Source organism: Ostrinia furnacalis, unplaced genomic scaffold (genome assembly GCF_004193835.3).
Source record: "Ostrinia furnacalis isolate ACB-3 unplaced genomic scaffold, ASM419383v2 OfSCF1066, whole genome shotgun sequence".
NCBI classification, from domain to species: Eukaryota; Metazoa; Arthropoda; class Insecta; order Lepidoptera; family Crambidae; genus Ostrinia; species Ostrinia furnacalis.
Genome location: NW_021131305.1, coordinates 920,339 through 936,741, shown reverse-complemented (window position 1 = coordinate 936,741; position 16,403 = coordinate 920,339). Strand labels below are relative to the sequence as shown.

The window sequence follows — 16,403 nt, the reverse complement described above, 5'->3', positions numbered from 1 at the left end:
TTCTTCAGAGGGGTGGGTATAAATTACATGCTGGGAATTTTTTTCGTTCCGAAAAGCAAGTCACGTTGGTTTTACGATGGTATTGTAGCGAGTAAGTGGTGTGTGGTGCTTCAGAAGGAATGGGCCTATTTGCAAGCTTATTAGATGCTTGATTAGAGATGAAATGTTGGGTACCTACCTAATGTTATTCGGGCTTCGTTGATATCTCTCTTTGTTTCAAGGGGTGCTGATTGACTGTAATCAAGTCCATTGCTATTAAGGGAGTTTAGGAGATGACACTTCGAGTTTTTATGACTGTATCTCCTGAATTACAGTCGTCACTTCAGACTAATAATTTTTGAAACAAATTATCAACTAAGTCCCGATAAAATACCAGTGTATAGCTTAATGTACCGTTACCTGTCTATCTTTATTCTTTGTTACTGTGTTTGAATGTTTATTGTATAGGCGCTGGATGCAGGCCGCTGCCACCCGGTCTATTTAGAGGAGGTCTATGATCAGCAGTGGACGTCCAGTGGCTGAAATGATGATGAAAATGGTAAAATAAAGTAATCAGTTAAGTTTAACAGATTTCAACTAAAGTTTTACCACCGTAAGTCCACCAACTAACTAACTTCTTACTAAGGTTAAGATAATGTAATATGACCAAACAATACAATACAACCCTAGGATGTACCTATTTATTTATAGGTGACTTACCTTTTTAAGAGACAGACACTCGCTACGCAAATAATTAGTAATGTCACCTTATTACAACACTTCATTGCAGAAAGATATCACAAACGCATAATCCTAATCGTCCTCCCCTCTCAAAATCAATCGTCTATCACCAGTCCAGCCCATTACCTGGTGCCACTATTCGGTCGCAGTTTGTTCCACTTATCAGAGCATTCCGCTCGAGTGCGCTGGAGACGCATGGCCACTCCAGTTTGTTGCAGTTACACTCTGAGAATGCTTGGGATAATGCTTGGGAAGTCATCGGATCTACCCTTCGTTTGGTAGATAGGTAACTTTATAAGTTGTAAAGAGTGAGCCGATAAGTTCGAGAGTGAATGAGTTTTTTTATGCAGAACAAGGCAGGTATTTGACCGCAATCGCACCTGATGTTATGAGATGCTGTCTAGGATGGTGATTAATGATAGAAAGTTAATAAGTAACTTAAGAGGAGTGAGCTGTAATTTTCGCGAATTTGCTAATAAACTTTGTGCTCCTGGTATGCCCACTTTAAACCCCCAGAACGTATTTTAATGCATCTGTTACATTCTAAATTGGTTTTCCTCAGATTTAGTAATAAATGCATCTTTGTTTGTATTTTTAAGTCGTCGGCTTGGTGTTGCTTTGCTATTTCAGAGTCCAAGCCAACCCAAAAGTGGAGTTCTAAAAGCCAAGTGGGTAGAAAATACCAACTTCGTGTCTCTATTTCTACGCTAATCCAAATCTGGAAAAGCCTGAAAAAATTTAAGTAAATTCACCCAAGTTTTCCAACGCGGTTGCGGTTTCACAAATACCAGAGACAAAAGACGGACAATAAAACGACGATCGAGGTGCACCCTCAGTTGTAAATTACTAACAAAGGACTGGTCAGCAAAAAAGCAATAGGACGCCAAATTTCTAAAGCCAAACAAATATAAATCAATCAGAAGGCTACGGCCATTCTTTTCGGCGCCAGTGCGGTTCGACGCGCGCTCCAATAAAAGAAAATGTCGATAAAATATTTGGTTAACTAAAATGCAAATGAACTCGCGCTCTAGTTGTCCCGCGTTAAATTTTTTCGCTAGCTTCAAACGCGGAGTCATAAATTGGCATGCATTTATATCGTTACTGTTGATTTAACAAAATGTTTTCTTTGAAAATTACTCAATATGCAGGTAGTGTTAGTTCGGTAGAATAAGTAACTTTTTGTTGGATCTATTATCTTCCTAGGAGTATTAGTTAAATTACCTATGCCTGACTTCGATCAAACTCGGCTTATTATGAGTAAGATTTTCTTTCGTGGCAGTTGCACATTATTCTCTCACATCACTCGCATCTCTATCTCACGGTATCATTTTAATTCGATAACAATTATAGCACAACCTTATCATCGTGGAATCCATGAAAAATCCCGCTCAAAAGTACCTTTCAGCATTAAAATGACCGCGGGCCCTTTCATAAAATTGGCTTTTGTGTTTACTACAAAACCACGTAAATTGGTTTTTGGGTAGACGACGGGTTATAAGGGCCTATCGCACGCCAAACTGCCTATTATACGGTGTTTAATACCTGTGATTTATCGGAAAATAACAGTGACAATACATTTTCCCATAACACAATATCCTTCCTCATTCTGGTTATCTAAACCTTCAGAATTAAACTAAGGCTGAATTTAAACTAAAAACTAGAAGGCTGAATTTTCATTAGCTATGCAGGCATTGTAAAGACACGGTATATTTAAAATTTCATTCAATTTGAACCAGTAGTTTAAGAAGGCATGTATTTAAATGATCTTTTTAAATTAGCAAAAACGGCAAATAAAAAAATCTAAATGGTCATCTATTTTAATGATTGATCCTCTTTCTTTGAGACATAAAATAAATAAAATCGATCGATATTTTAACCTCTTTTGAACTACGCAAAAACATTTTGAGATTTAAAAATTATATCTGATCGTTACTTGTTGGTCCTCAAAAATAAAAGAAATGAGCACCAAATATTCAATATTGTGATACTTTTTTAAATAATTCGATTTGTATAAATTATTTTTTGTCTATATCAAATAATCTTCAAAATAATTATGTTATGGTACTTATTTTTATTAAGTTGTAGTCAAAGGATGGAAACTATTTAAAGGCACTTGATGTTCAAAGATTTTTTTTTATTAAAAAAGCATACTTAACACATTCACACTGCGTTATCGGGTCGAATTGACCTTAGGTGCTGGATGCGTTGGTGCGGGATGGATATATTCGGTCTTTTCAGTAGTACGAAAGATAAATATTGTTTTGCAATTGCTTCGTCAAACACAGTAAATATTTGGAAAAAAAAACTTATCAGGTCCTTACGACCCGATGTCGCACTAAAAGTAAACAAATATCGTTTAGTGCTTTTATCGTGTCTAATCGACCCGTTGACAGATGACTTTATGGTCACTGATCACGGTCGAGATCGGTATACTAAGAGAAAATCAACCTTGCGATTTGAAAAAAACATACAAAAAACACCGGTTATCGCCAAAGCTACGGTCAAAGTTAGGTCACGTCAGGTGGTGCAACTCAGCCAAAGAAAAAATTCATTTTGATCGCTAATGTCAGTTTGCAGCGAGTGACACAACCTCCCCGTCTGAAGGCCAGCGGCCGACTGCCGCCCGCACCCCGCGAAGGCCCCCTCAACAGCAAAACGTTCGGAATTTATCAAAAGTAAAATTTATGAATGAAAGTAATGTTCGATTGAAAAACGCAACGTGTCATTTAAAGATTAAAGAATTCCTAATCTATTCGTGCAAAAATCATTTAAATTAACATAGTCGTTTTGGAGGAGTAGGGAATTTAAGTAAAAAATCGATGTCCCGTATTTATTTTTTTAATCCAAAACAAAGAGACGTAGCGAAAATTCAAACGTCACAAATGTAGTCCTTGAACTGTTGTATTACATATATTTTTTTCAACTATTTCTATCCAGCGGTAAAAGAGGAGTAGGCTTTACAAAATGCCCATTTGGCGCGGATTGAGGACTCTAATCGCCTTAATTAAAAACCGTCATATTTCCAGCATTACTGTGACTGTTTCATTCCACCACAACTGAATAATATATCGGCAACAGCTGCGTACGGCAATCCGATAAAAGAAGATTGATATTACTGCTAGCAATGGGGACATTAATAAGTAAAATTGTGGACTTGTGTGTGATATTTATAAATAACTAAAAATAACCAATTCATTTTACGGATGGACGGACGGATTAGCAAGCTGAAGTGGCAATAGGCAGGGCACATAGTACACAGAACTGACGGCCGATGGGGCAGCAAGGTTCTGGAGTGGAGGCCGCGTACCGGAAAACGCAACGTGGGACGTCCACCCACAAGGTGGAACGACACATCATACAGGTAGCAGGAAGGCGCTGGACGCAGGCCGCTACCAACCGGGCAACATGGAAAGCATTGGGGGAGGCCTATGTTCAGCAGTGAACGTCCTATGGTTGAGATGATGAACCAATTCACTGAACATTATGGGTTCGAATCCCGCAGATAGCATTGTGCTGGACACAAACTCATGTACCCCTATTACTACTTCTGATGCAAGCTGCTTTAATTGTCTAGATAGAGCGATCATAAATCGATCGAATCGATTCCGAAAGAAAAAAAAATGTAAACAAATATTCTTATAGTACGTACCTACGTCCCACATACATTTACTTCCACCGAACGTAACGCAATATCTAACCTTACAGTACCCTCGAGTGTCATAAACCCGACCTTTTACTTCTAGTACGGATATTCAAGATATAAGTATGCCAAATTGACACAAGGAGAAAAGGCCAAAAGTATTACAGATATACTCGTACTACAAATCACCAATGATGAAAAATATTACTCTAAATCACAAAAATGGGTAAATAGCATCTTTCTAAAACCATTGTGGGAAATGTGATACAAATAAACTAACAAAAATAAGTAAATATTCTCTTCTTTCACCGATGTGGGTAATATTTCCCTCAACGAAAATTAATGAGGTTAACTTCTTACAGTAAACAAGCTGTACTTAGTTGGAAACTCCTACGTTTACTTAGCAGTTTGCTATTGTAACTAATCTTCGGATTATACGGCTCAGGAAACCATAATAAATTATGTAACATCGGAATAACAATGGAACGGAAGGAAGATATTATTATTCCTCGCTGACCTTTAAGATACTCGTATTATCCCTTTTTGGAATAAAATTTTATCTTAATCCCTTTCAGTGAAAGCATAAAATTTCAGAATGGATCCATTTAAAGTCTTACTTCTTTACAAAATAAAATGACACCTATTTCCAAAAAAATATGAAGACAAAAATGAAGAAAGCTGGAATGATTTGACAAATGATATTTTTATAAAACAAATGGGCAATAAAGTACAGATAGGCATATAGCTAGAAGACAAGAAAAGAAAAAGAAAGAAAATCACGAAGTAAAAAAGACGCAGTAATAAAAAAAAAGTTATTTTATGGTTGAATGTGTTGATTGGGAATTAGATCGATTGGATCGAGTCACGTATCCAATAGTTGATCGGACGTCTCCAATCGATTACATCGATTTAGTTTCGAAGCACCTAATCCAGTAATTAGGTGGGCAGTGTTGATTGAAACGAGAGTGCTCATTAGCTGGCGATTCACTTAATTAATGCTGTTTCAGAGAGTACTTCGTTAACAGGACGCTGGGAGTAGTACGGCTTAATTAAAGTCAATAAGTTATGATTTCAAACTAACTGCCGTAATAAGAAATAATAAAGAAAAGAATGAACCTGTGTTGAAAATTCGACATGTAATGAACATTATAAATAAATTTCTTATTCCTAAGTCAGTACTGAAATCATAACAGTAGTTTTTTTCTACAAATAGACTTAAAAATCGCTTGACCCTACAACTGTTTCGGAACAATAAAAGGACCAGTGCTGAGAAGACGCAGCGCAAGAAACTCAGTACTGAACATTTAGTTCAAGATACTGAACAGGTTTATGAGCCAATCAAGGTTTGATTTTATCTTTATCGCCTTTGATTAAGATTGAAGAAATAATACTAGAGCAGCCGAAAAATTCCCTGGCTTAACGAACAGTGGCGCTCTCTAGCGTAAATTGTTAATAAGCAGCACCGCAGCATGCCAACTACCTCATAAATATTCAATGTTCAGCGCTGGACAGAGCCCTCATTACTGAGTGTGAATAAAAATGCTAATACAGACATAAATGATCACTGAAAGAGAGAAAGTTTTTTTCTCGATAAGCAATAGCCAAAAATTCTCAATTTCAAAACTACCGCCACTAACGAGTTTCAAAATTCTACCTCTTTAATTCTGATAAATTGATGGCCAGACAAATAAAGCATGAATTTATTATGATAACTAGCTTTCCGCCCGCGGCTTCGCCCGCGTGGAATTTTGTCTGTCACAGAAAAACTTTATCGCGCTCGTCCCTGTTTCAAAAACCGGGGTAAAAACTATCCTATGTTCTTTCCCGGGACTCAAACTATCTCTATGCCAAATTTCATCAAAATCGGTTGCGAGGTTTAAGCGGGAAAGCGTAACAGACAGACAGACAGACAGACAGACAGAGAGTTACTTTCGCATTTATAATATTATATAGTTGGGATAACTTCATTAACTACCAAATATTCCCTGAAATATAACTCAATCGAACCGAATGAAACATTTCATTTGTCGGCTGATAATAAATTGATGTCGAATTAACACCGATACAGTTACTAAGTGATTTATTGCAATGGATGATAGCCATTAATAATGTAGCTACAAATTTCCTGTCAGAACAATCGGAGCAATCAGTGGAAAGTAAACAAAGATAAGCTTATTATAACAATACAGTAGGTTACAGTTAATATAAAATATATTGGATATAAGGATAATCAAAAAGGTGGTGCTGACATTGACATGGATGAAAAAACTTGTTACCCTACAAGCTTTAAAAGCATGTACTCGAAATAGAATATTAATTTCAATTTTGTTTGAGCTTCAAACAAACCGCCTGTAACGAACCTAAACCTTCCCAAGCCAACACAATTCGCAGCTTGTTCATCCCACAGCTTATACGAAATTCATAAAGAGATCCTGAAAATCTGCCAACGCAGGCTGTGGGCTATTATAAAAACATAACTTCGGCTAACAAACTCACTTTCTTTAACGTGCGGTTTGGACTGCCAAGTGTGTTTCATTTTCTTACACGAATGAAGGATTTCACTTGATATAAATACGGGATAAGACAAGCGAACTGAATCACTGGTAAAAGCGGACTGAGATATAATAAAATGAGTGTACAAAATAGAGTATCTACATATCATATAACTATGTAGCTTAGCTACATGGTTTACTTTCAATGTAGCTGCCAAATGACCAAAAATAAAACCGAAATGCGAATAATTACCTCAATTGCGAAATAAATGACCGAGAAAACCAAATAATACATGTCCGTTTTATAATAGTCTTTGCAAGAAAGTCATTGCCAGGAATCTTCACCGAAATATAGAATCCAAAAGTAGCACGTGCAGCAAACATATGTGCTAGGGTTGGTGATCTCTATGACGGTCTCAAATCAGCTGATTAATTTAAGAATTTCATCGAACTTGCCAAGTCTCCAATCCAAATGATAGACGCTGATTCATTCTCAAATCATAAAAATACTACCACAAGTCTTCGTCCTAAGCAGTCTTTATGGGCTTCGGTTTGTTTTTCGCGCATTGACTTTTAATTTGATATGCAGACAAGGTGGGGTGATATATCAACCCTGATCATGTGTAAGCAGTGACGCTCGGCGGCTGGCCGCACTCCAGAGAGATGCGTCGTTTACGTCAGGCATATAAATAATACCAATGTTTGGCAACATTGGCCACGCGTCTGTACAGATGACTCCCAAAATATCTATTCAGAAATTTTCCTTTCCAAACGATTGAGGTATGAAAAAATATTTTTTTACAAATGAGTTTGACTGTGCGTAGAAAAATGCCGTGTCAACGACTGATCTGATCGCCCAGACTAGTCGTTTGGGCAAAACACATTCTTTTCAGTCTGGAATTTTGATAGACATAATTTGAGAGACAAACAACATGAAATGTACCAAAGTTATTGCGATATGAAAAAATATTGTTGTTGACGATCGCATTTCGAAGAAACATAAAACAGTTCGTCTTTTAATATAAAAATTAAACGGTAAGGACAAGTCAGATAATAATCGCACTAAATCCACGGTGACATTCGTAATGAAAAAAAGGGAAAAAATGCCATTATTTGTTTCATCCGATTACAATGGCGCAATGTAACCCAATGACAAATAAGACATTCAATGACGCGGGTCAACAATGACCCTCAATTTTTCTGCTGTACACGCTCATTAGCAATATTTAATCAAAGCACACTAAAACTCCATGTGTAGTTTTCAGCAATGAATGAATGGATCTGACTGAAACAAACCATCTGATACGAACCCAAATCTTCAAACAAGATACAAATGAGTTTGATCTATTAAACAATTCATCAAAGCGGCTACATTTCCATGCGTAGCCAGAAAACAACACAGAGTACATGCAAAAATAATTGGTTTCTGCGACTGACAGGCTTCAGCGGCACTCGGGTACAAACCCATTACGAAAAACAATCACCTTTTAGTGAAAAACGCAATTGTAGAGCTACAGCTCCGCTTGCCTGGGCACAATTATAGTTTACAATTGGATTTTGAAACAGAAATGTATAAATGAGACTGTTCAGTGATGACGAGTGACAGTATAAACTCTAAAAGGGGCAAAAGGGCCCAACAAAATATACTCGTATTTGGAAATGTTTCTGTGTCTAAAAGAAAGCAGATATTATTTTCTTTTTGGGTCGATAACAACTTTGAGAAAGAAACCTAAAAAAGGAAGACCTAAGGCACATTTTCTTATCCCTAAACTACTTAGGAAAACCACTCCACAAACTATTTCTGAAGAACAACCGTTTCAATTGAAAGATTCTCCCCCCTGGCGTTATCAAATCATCTTGTTACTGCCGGCGCCCGGCGCGTGTCGTTATTGTCTTAAGCCCATTATCCACTTGTTGGGGACCAACAGGACGTGGTTGGACTCGTCAGGACCGCGAGCGATGACAAGTTGGCTACTAATCATGTCTGTGTCACGAGTTGACCACATTTCATTAAAGTTAGTTTGAAATAAAACCGTATCATCATTTCCTTATCAGAGCATATTGTGTGTTAATTAATCTGGTAATATCGATGGAAAAATGGAGTCTTGTATTGTTTTACAAGCTATCACATCTTGGCAATTATTCGATAGGTAGGACTATTATTCTAGGGTCACTATTTCTGACAACAAAATTCGTGATATAATGACAAAGTTGGATTTGGATTCAAAGCAAAGAAGTTTGATCTTTACTAAGATCCTTCAATCAATAGGATCAGCAACAGCGTCTACCTGATACCACCCTATGATAATATCGTAAGGTAGCAACAGCTATTAGAATAAGAAAGTCATTCCGTTGTTGTTTACCTGTTGACTTCCTGTTGACGAATGGCTGCCAACTTTTATGTCTCTCACGTCATACAAAAACACTTTCAAAATCCAAAAGATTTACATCCATAATGGAAAACTTCTTGTTATACGAATTTATACTAGAACCTAAGAGCTTAGATGGTTCGTAAAGACCTCATGAAAATTACCAACTTAGCCTAGTTTCCATCAGTAATCGTCAATGTCATCATTTGACCCATTTTTCTTCAAGTCAATCCAATTACTTCGTGAGGATGTCCTCTTTTTACAGCAAAGAGCATTCCTAAATCAATTATCTGCCTCCATAATCTTTATGTCCCAAATGTTTTCAAAGCATAACGGGATGAGAGCAACTACAAAAAACGCGCCATTTTGAACGCTCCATGATTTACGGTTATCATTAACAGCAACGTTGGGCCGTATTTCAGGGGGATAGAGGCGATTGTGGCGTCCAGGGTGGCTGGCAGCGAGCCAGCGGGGTTATTCCGGAAAACGTTATCCGAAGTTTCGAATGTTGCCATCCTTCTTGCGCAAAGCGAGATGCCAGCATGTGCAACGGTGACAGATAAGACTCGAAACTACGTAAACAGCGTTTCGGAGTAGCCGTTACGCTGCGGCATTGCGTAAGTTGGGGGTAACGGATTTACATGAGCTGGTTACAGGCTAGACCGCATGGCGCGTATGATATGATATAAGGATGTAAGCGAGTGAACTAGAACCGAAAACATATTAAGTAACATAATATGCGCGAAGTGTTCTAACAGAATATGTTGACAACGTTTTATACGCTTTTTAGCGATAAAACTAGCAAGTAAATAGTAACTAGCAGGAAAGTTCTTGAGTGGCGACCACGAACCGGAAGACGTGGCGTGGGAAGACCTCCCACTAGGTGGACCGACGATCTGGTGAAGGTCGCGGGAGGTGCCTGGATGCGAGCGGCACAGGACCGGTCTTTGTGGAAATCCTCGGGGAGGCTTTTGTCCAGCAGTGGACGTCTTTCGGCTGAAACGAACGAACGATATAGTAACTAAATAACTATGACCCGGTTTCTGAATCGAGACTTGAGCGTGCTCATCTTTTATCCAGTATGAACTTAAATATTGTTGAAACATCCTTGAGTAGAAAAACTCAAACTGCAAATAACATTCAGAAACCGGGCTCATATTATCATATTGGTCTATCCTGAGTCTCTACGACTCTATCAAAATTTATGTATAGAGACTATCGTAGGTACTACATGTAAATCCACTTCATGATATTAAAACGAGAGGCTTTTGCAGCAAGAAATGTGCTTGCGCGGATTCGTAGAGCACCAGCGAAATATCAAAAGGCAAAGCATTGTTAGGGACGTGGAAATTTTACCCTTAGGTACTATTATTTATTCTGAGCCTTAGGGTTGGAAATTCTTTTAGGACTTCTAGAATTCCTGAACACATAAGAAGAATAAATGCAAAGGAGATCCCGAATGTAGAGCATGTTTATAACTAAGTAGCAAATTACAAAAGTATCTATGTGTTCAATTGATACGCGATAAAATGTTTTCTAAACTACTAGAATCAGGGAAAATGTAAGCACTACAGATACTTAAGAAATCATAATTACTGATGGAACTACTAATATTTAACAAAATAACAAATAACACTTTTAGAACATTATGTAAATGGAATAATATGGAACCCATCTATTGACTACTACGTTAATGAGTCTCCTAAAGTAAATATATTTAATAATCGTAAACATAATGTCAATTAAACTGCAATCACTTGGCCGTAGTTCAATAACAATTTACATTTTAGGTATAAACAAAGATTAATTATTTCGACTGTTTACACTACTTCAATTACTGTGCGTATTAAATCTGCTAGAGATGCAGTAAACAGAATGATAAAGCTTCTGAAAATTTAAAGTAGTAAACGGTTCTNGCTGTCTAAAAAATACAAAAAGATGAAATACATACATGAAAACACGTGTAAATTAAATTATTTAGTGCGATGGCCAAGTCAATAATTTATGTAAAACGTTAAATTTCCTGGCCTGGACTTGGTATTACATGGATCTCACAACTTTTTACCGTAGAACAACTGAGTTGCGAGACTTGGTTTTTTTGACAAGTATTGTTTTTGATGGGATATTTCTTTTCAGGCAATCAATCATGTTAGTTCAACTTTGCACATCCGAATTGCCGGCAACAACACAAAAAGACATTTTTGAAACAATGTCCCACATGCCCACATGGGAATCGGACTTAACCTTATTTGACGGTTTGACCTATTAGCTGCCAAGCCAATCCATATCAAAAGCGTTGTGGTCGCAGGCGCCATAGCACTATTTTTTTTAAATACACAAAGGCCCCAATTAAAATATAAAAATGTAAGTTTAGGGTTATAGGTAATCATAAAAATACGCACTAAATAAGATAAGATAAGATAAGAAAAATTTTATTTGACAAAAAGAAAAAATAAAAAATAGAACAAAGGAACTTAAAACTATAGAATTACATTAGAATNTACGTAAAGTAAAAGTCAAGTAAGACCAGATGAATACAAATATTATTAATTTTATTAATAATTCGTACGCGTGGACCTCGTTTTACTCCTTAGTTCGTAAAATCTGTTGTTTGATATTGTTTTATTAAATAAAAGATGATCTGCATTCAAGAGTTGTATTCATTCATAGACGCCATTACACAATTCTACAAAAGACAGATTCCATAGACTATAATAGCTTAATCAGACCATAGACTATACTATTTTTACTTTTACAACAGATATCATGTTGATAGATGGCGTTTCACGGCTTCCCCCGCATGAATATTTACGAACGTCAAAAACAGTAGTTTGTCCAGCGCTGTAGATTTTAACCAATGACGATAGATTGCGCTTTTTAGACACGTCTTATTTATTTATTGAAATTTATTTGTCACATATCGTCATAAATTATAGCCTATAATTATGTTAATCTGGTTTATAAACAATAATATTTTAAAGTCGTGTAAGTCAACCCCCATAAAACAATTTAGTAATACTCCACTATCAAGAAAAAAGAAGAAGAAAAACAAGAAAAGTACTCAATCAAGTCCAACAAAACCTTGTTCGACGCAACCTGAAACAAAGAACCTAGATAGCCCTGGGAAAAGAACTGAACAATCTAGTAATAATAACAAGAGAAAACTGTGCATTTTAAGTAATAGACATTACTCAGGCACATTTAGCTCCATCGAAAAGACATTTTCAAGTGACTTCAAGATTTGTAAATACCTATTACCTAACATTAGAATTAAGCTACTCTTGACTAACCTGAATGACAAATTATTAAATTTTACTATGAATGACTACTGTATAATTGTACTAGGTGATGCTGATATAAAACACATTAACGGTATTGAACTGATAAATACAATTAGCAAATTAATTGAAAAAATTGACTATACTAACCTGATATTCTGTACCCCTACATATGTACTCGGGGCACCAATTCATAACTACAAAATTGAATTATTCAATAGTTTACTCTATGTAGAATTACAAAAATACCATAATGTTTATTTTTTTGACTCTAATTTGAACCTAAATTATGAAATGTTCTCAAGTTTATCAGGTAGGGTAAATAACTTAGGATTACAAAACATTTACCAGAATGTAATGAAGCAAATATGCTTTGATTTTGAATCATTTCCTTTGATAACCCCACAAGTTGACTGCGACATAGCCATCGAGAGTAACAAATCTGACTACAATACAAACTCTGGTGCTGGAAAAATACCACAAAAACACAATAAAAAAATTATAACCGACTATTTTCCAACAATTAAACCTAAACAATCATTTTTTCGTGTCTCAAAGTAATAACTCCACCAAACCATTTACGATTTTTCACCAGAACATTGCTAGTATTGTCTCAAAACGGGAAATATTGGAATTAACTTTGGAGGAACTTCGAGAGTCGGGTACCGACCCGGATCTTATTTGTCTTTCCGAAACTTTTGTACAAACTGGTCATGACAGGTATGTGAAAGTTACTGGTTATAATTTAATAAGCGCATTCTGTAGAGACAAACAGAGAGGAGGAACCTGCATTCTAGCCAAGCTAGACTGCCTTTGCACTGAAGCAACCTTCCTTAAGAAGTATGCTACCCAAAAGAATTTCGAAATTTGTGGTATTGACGTCCCCCTACATAAACTGTTAGTCATTTGTCTTTATAGAACACCCTCATCAGACCCGAACATATTCTTAAGCAAGTTAAACAGTGTTCTTCATGAAATATATAGACGTTACAATAATAAAAACACTAAACTAGTAATTGCAGGTGATTTCAATATAAACATACTAAAACCAGGAAAAATCGTTGACTATCTTACAGATATTTGCAATAATTATAATCTTAAAATCCACATCAATACTCCCACACGTAAAGATTCCTGCATTGATCAGATCTTAAGTAATATACGAGATGCCTCATCGTCAGTGTTATCCCTCTACTTATCCGACCATGACACAGCACAACTATTATCTTTTCCCGTCGAACAAAAAAAACATATACCAAAAACACAATTTATCTACAGAAGAAACTACTGTCTTGATAATATTGGTAAGTTCAAAGAATGGCTTAANATGATAGGAATTGAAAATTTATGTAAGAAAACGCGCTACCGTAGTAAACACTAGAAGCAAGCAACATGAGGAAAAATGTACGTTTAATACTTGAATGTTAAAAATAAAATATAAATCCACAGACGCTGTTTTAATTAGGCCAACGTACGAGCAAAGTTCGCACAGTGTTTTAGCTTGACAAACAGCTCGCTTTCGAAGCAGAAATTAGCGCTGCAACCATGCTTTGAACATGTTTTGTACATGAATATCTACAAAAATGGCTTCTCACTATAGGCCTCATAAAGAAGCTCAAAGATGCACATCGTGCTATGCTCGGTGTTTCTTTACGAGATAGAATCAGAAATGAGAAGATCCGTAAACGAACTAAAGTCGCTGACAGAAAAATATGAACATGTTCAAATGTAGCAAACAGTCCCTTATGGTACAGTTAGTTACACTCATGCTCAATGCTTGCACGAAATCATGCCACTATTGAGCAATTGCTACTTAGTAGCATGTGTCAAGCATGCTCATTTCGAGTTGTTCGAGCACGTCGTTAAGCATGCGAATAAGCATGACATTTTATGAGTATAATGTACCTTTTTAGATTGTTCTTTGATGCTCTCTGAACTGCTACTGACTGATGATTAAGAAATATTTAAATAAAGATAAGTACTTGCAGACTTTTCTAGTTCATTACGATTAAAATGACCGTGTGCGCGCGCACTAAATTTGACCCAACGTCAACTTTAGAATAGATAAAAAAAACTATAATATTCATAAGACCCAGAGGTCACTGATAACGGGTTGTCTAACCAGCGAGGATCCAAGTTCGATGCCCATTCAACGGAATATTTCACATCGCGGAAATGAAACGGCCAAAAGTTTAGTTTGCGAATATTAATTAAAATAAACCTTGAGTCTTTAACGTTAAACGTACAAATGTTAATGTCAATAGAATCATGCTCTTAAAAAAACTATTAAATCATGGACTAAGTTATCAATAAAAGAAATACACTTAAACAAAATACTTTTTTTTTTCTTTTGTCCAAATGTAATAAATGAATTGTCATTTTCCAAACGTGTAGGTATGACCTAGAGCACGACAAAAAAAAACTTAATTGATTATTAAACCATTCCTATTAAACTCGTACATACCGTTATACCTAAAATTCGTCATCCTAACATTTACCTACGTCCTGCCAATCGCGATCGAAGTTAATTTAGCTGTGCAATCGATATAATCGAATTAGGCGCTGCAGTGATCGGTTTGCTCTAATTCAACCTATCGCTGCGACGAATTTCAATTTGATACTCCAATAATTTTAATCGGCAAGATGAGAGATTGTATTTTTTCCAATTTCCCTCTATTTGTGCATGTAAGGCCCAGAACAGACGGTGAAACGCAACTGCAACGAAACTGCAACTTTATGATGATTCATAAAATTAAAATTCATAAAATTCATTTATTTTTGCAAATAGGCTTTTAAAAAGCACTTTTACACGTCCCAATATTAACTTCTTTCTTTTTTCGATTCTGATGAATGAAACTGAAACTGAAAGTTTCAAACTGGTCGCGTCATGTGTGGTCTCTCAACGGACACTATGGCAGAAACTTAGATGCAACTCAAAAGTAACTAGCAGTTGCAGTTGCGTTTCACCGTCAGCTGTTCTGGGCCTAAAGCGCACGTGAACGTGCCATGACGTGGTCATGTAACATTTTCATACTATAATTTGACACCCGTGAGCGCGTGGTGGCATGGTATCATTAAAATATGGAGTTAAAATTTGTTTATTTATCGCACATAGTTAAATAGTAGCACTTAAAAAGTAGCTACTTAGATAAAACTAAGATAACACGCACGCTATAGATGATTTTCCTTAATCGGTAATTGCTCTACATTTCTCGGAAAACTGTTTAACTCTCACTGATATCGTAGTTTATGTTAGATAATATAATTCGAAATAATAAACAAAACTAAGTTGTTTTATTCCAGAGGTTTAAATACGAGTAATAATTCTGTTACAAGATACTAAAGCATGGGGAAGGAAGCCTTTGTCCAGCAGTGGACGTCATTTGGCTAAAACGAACGGAAATTTTTCAGCTGAAAATTATTTCAGACATAAAAGTACCTATTACAATTTACAATCTTCATTAAGTAGAAACATTGGCGCAACTATTAAATATTGAAAAATGGAAACTTCTTTAGTTTCCAAAGATAAAGATTTCAAACCAAACAAAAGAGTTAATGAAATAAAACCAACAACTGTATCAACAAATGGTAAACAGTAAACACTGTTTGAACCCCATACCGTAAACAAAGATCCTTCAAAGAAATGAAGTATCCCAACGAGTGTAACCCAAGCGTCGGCCGAGACATTCTACGTATTTGTGTTTGGCTAAACAGCATGTTTATAAATAGTCGCATTATGTATGCATTGTCATAATGACACAAATTCTCTCAGTCTCATTTAAATACTAAGCGGAATACATTTATTTTTATTTCGATTGCTATTCGTAACTCTATTTAAATATAATCTTAAGTCATTGAACCATACCATTGATGCTACTAAAATGAAGCAACACGAGTATAAATC

At 36.1% G+C, this 16,403-nt stretch overlaps 1 protein-coding gene across 3 annotated transcripts in view; it reads right to left on the bottom strand.

Moving 5' to 3' along the window:
* Nucleotides 1-16,403, bottom strand: part of LOC114350997 (monocarboxylate transporter 14) — a 66,275-nt gene that overhangs the window by 14,563 nt on the left and 35,309 nt on the right. The window contains exon 1 of one of the 3 annotated variants that reach the window (XM_028302018.1): nucleotides 6,857-6,961. The exons of the other annotated variants lie outside the window; for them this stretch is intronic. The gene's annotated coding sequence lies outside the window, so the exon portion shown is untranslated. Of the gene's footprint in view, nucleotides 1-6,856; nucleotides 6,962-16,403 lie in introns of those variants that run through there. 3 annotated transcript variants of the gene reach the window in all.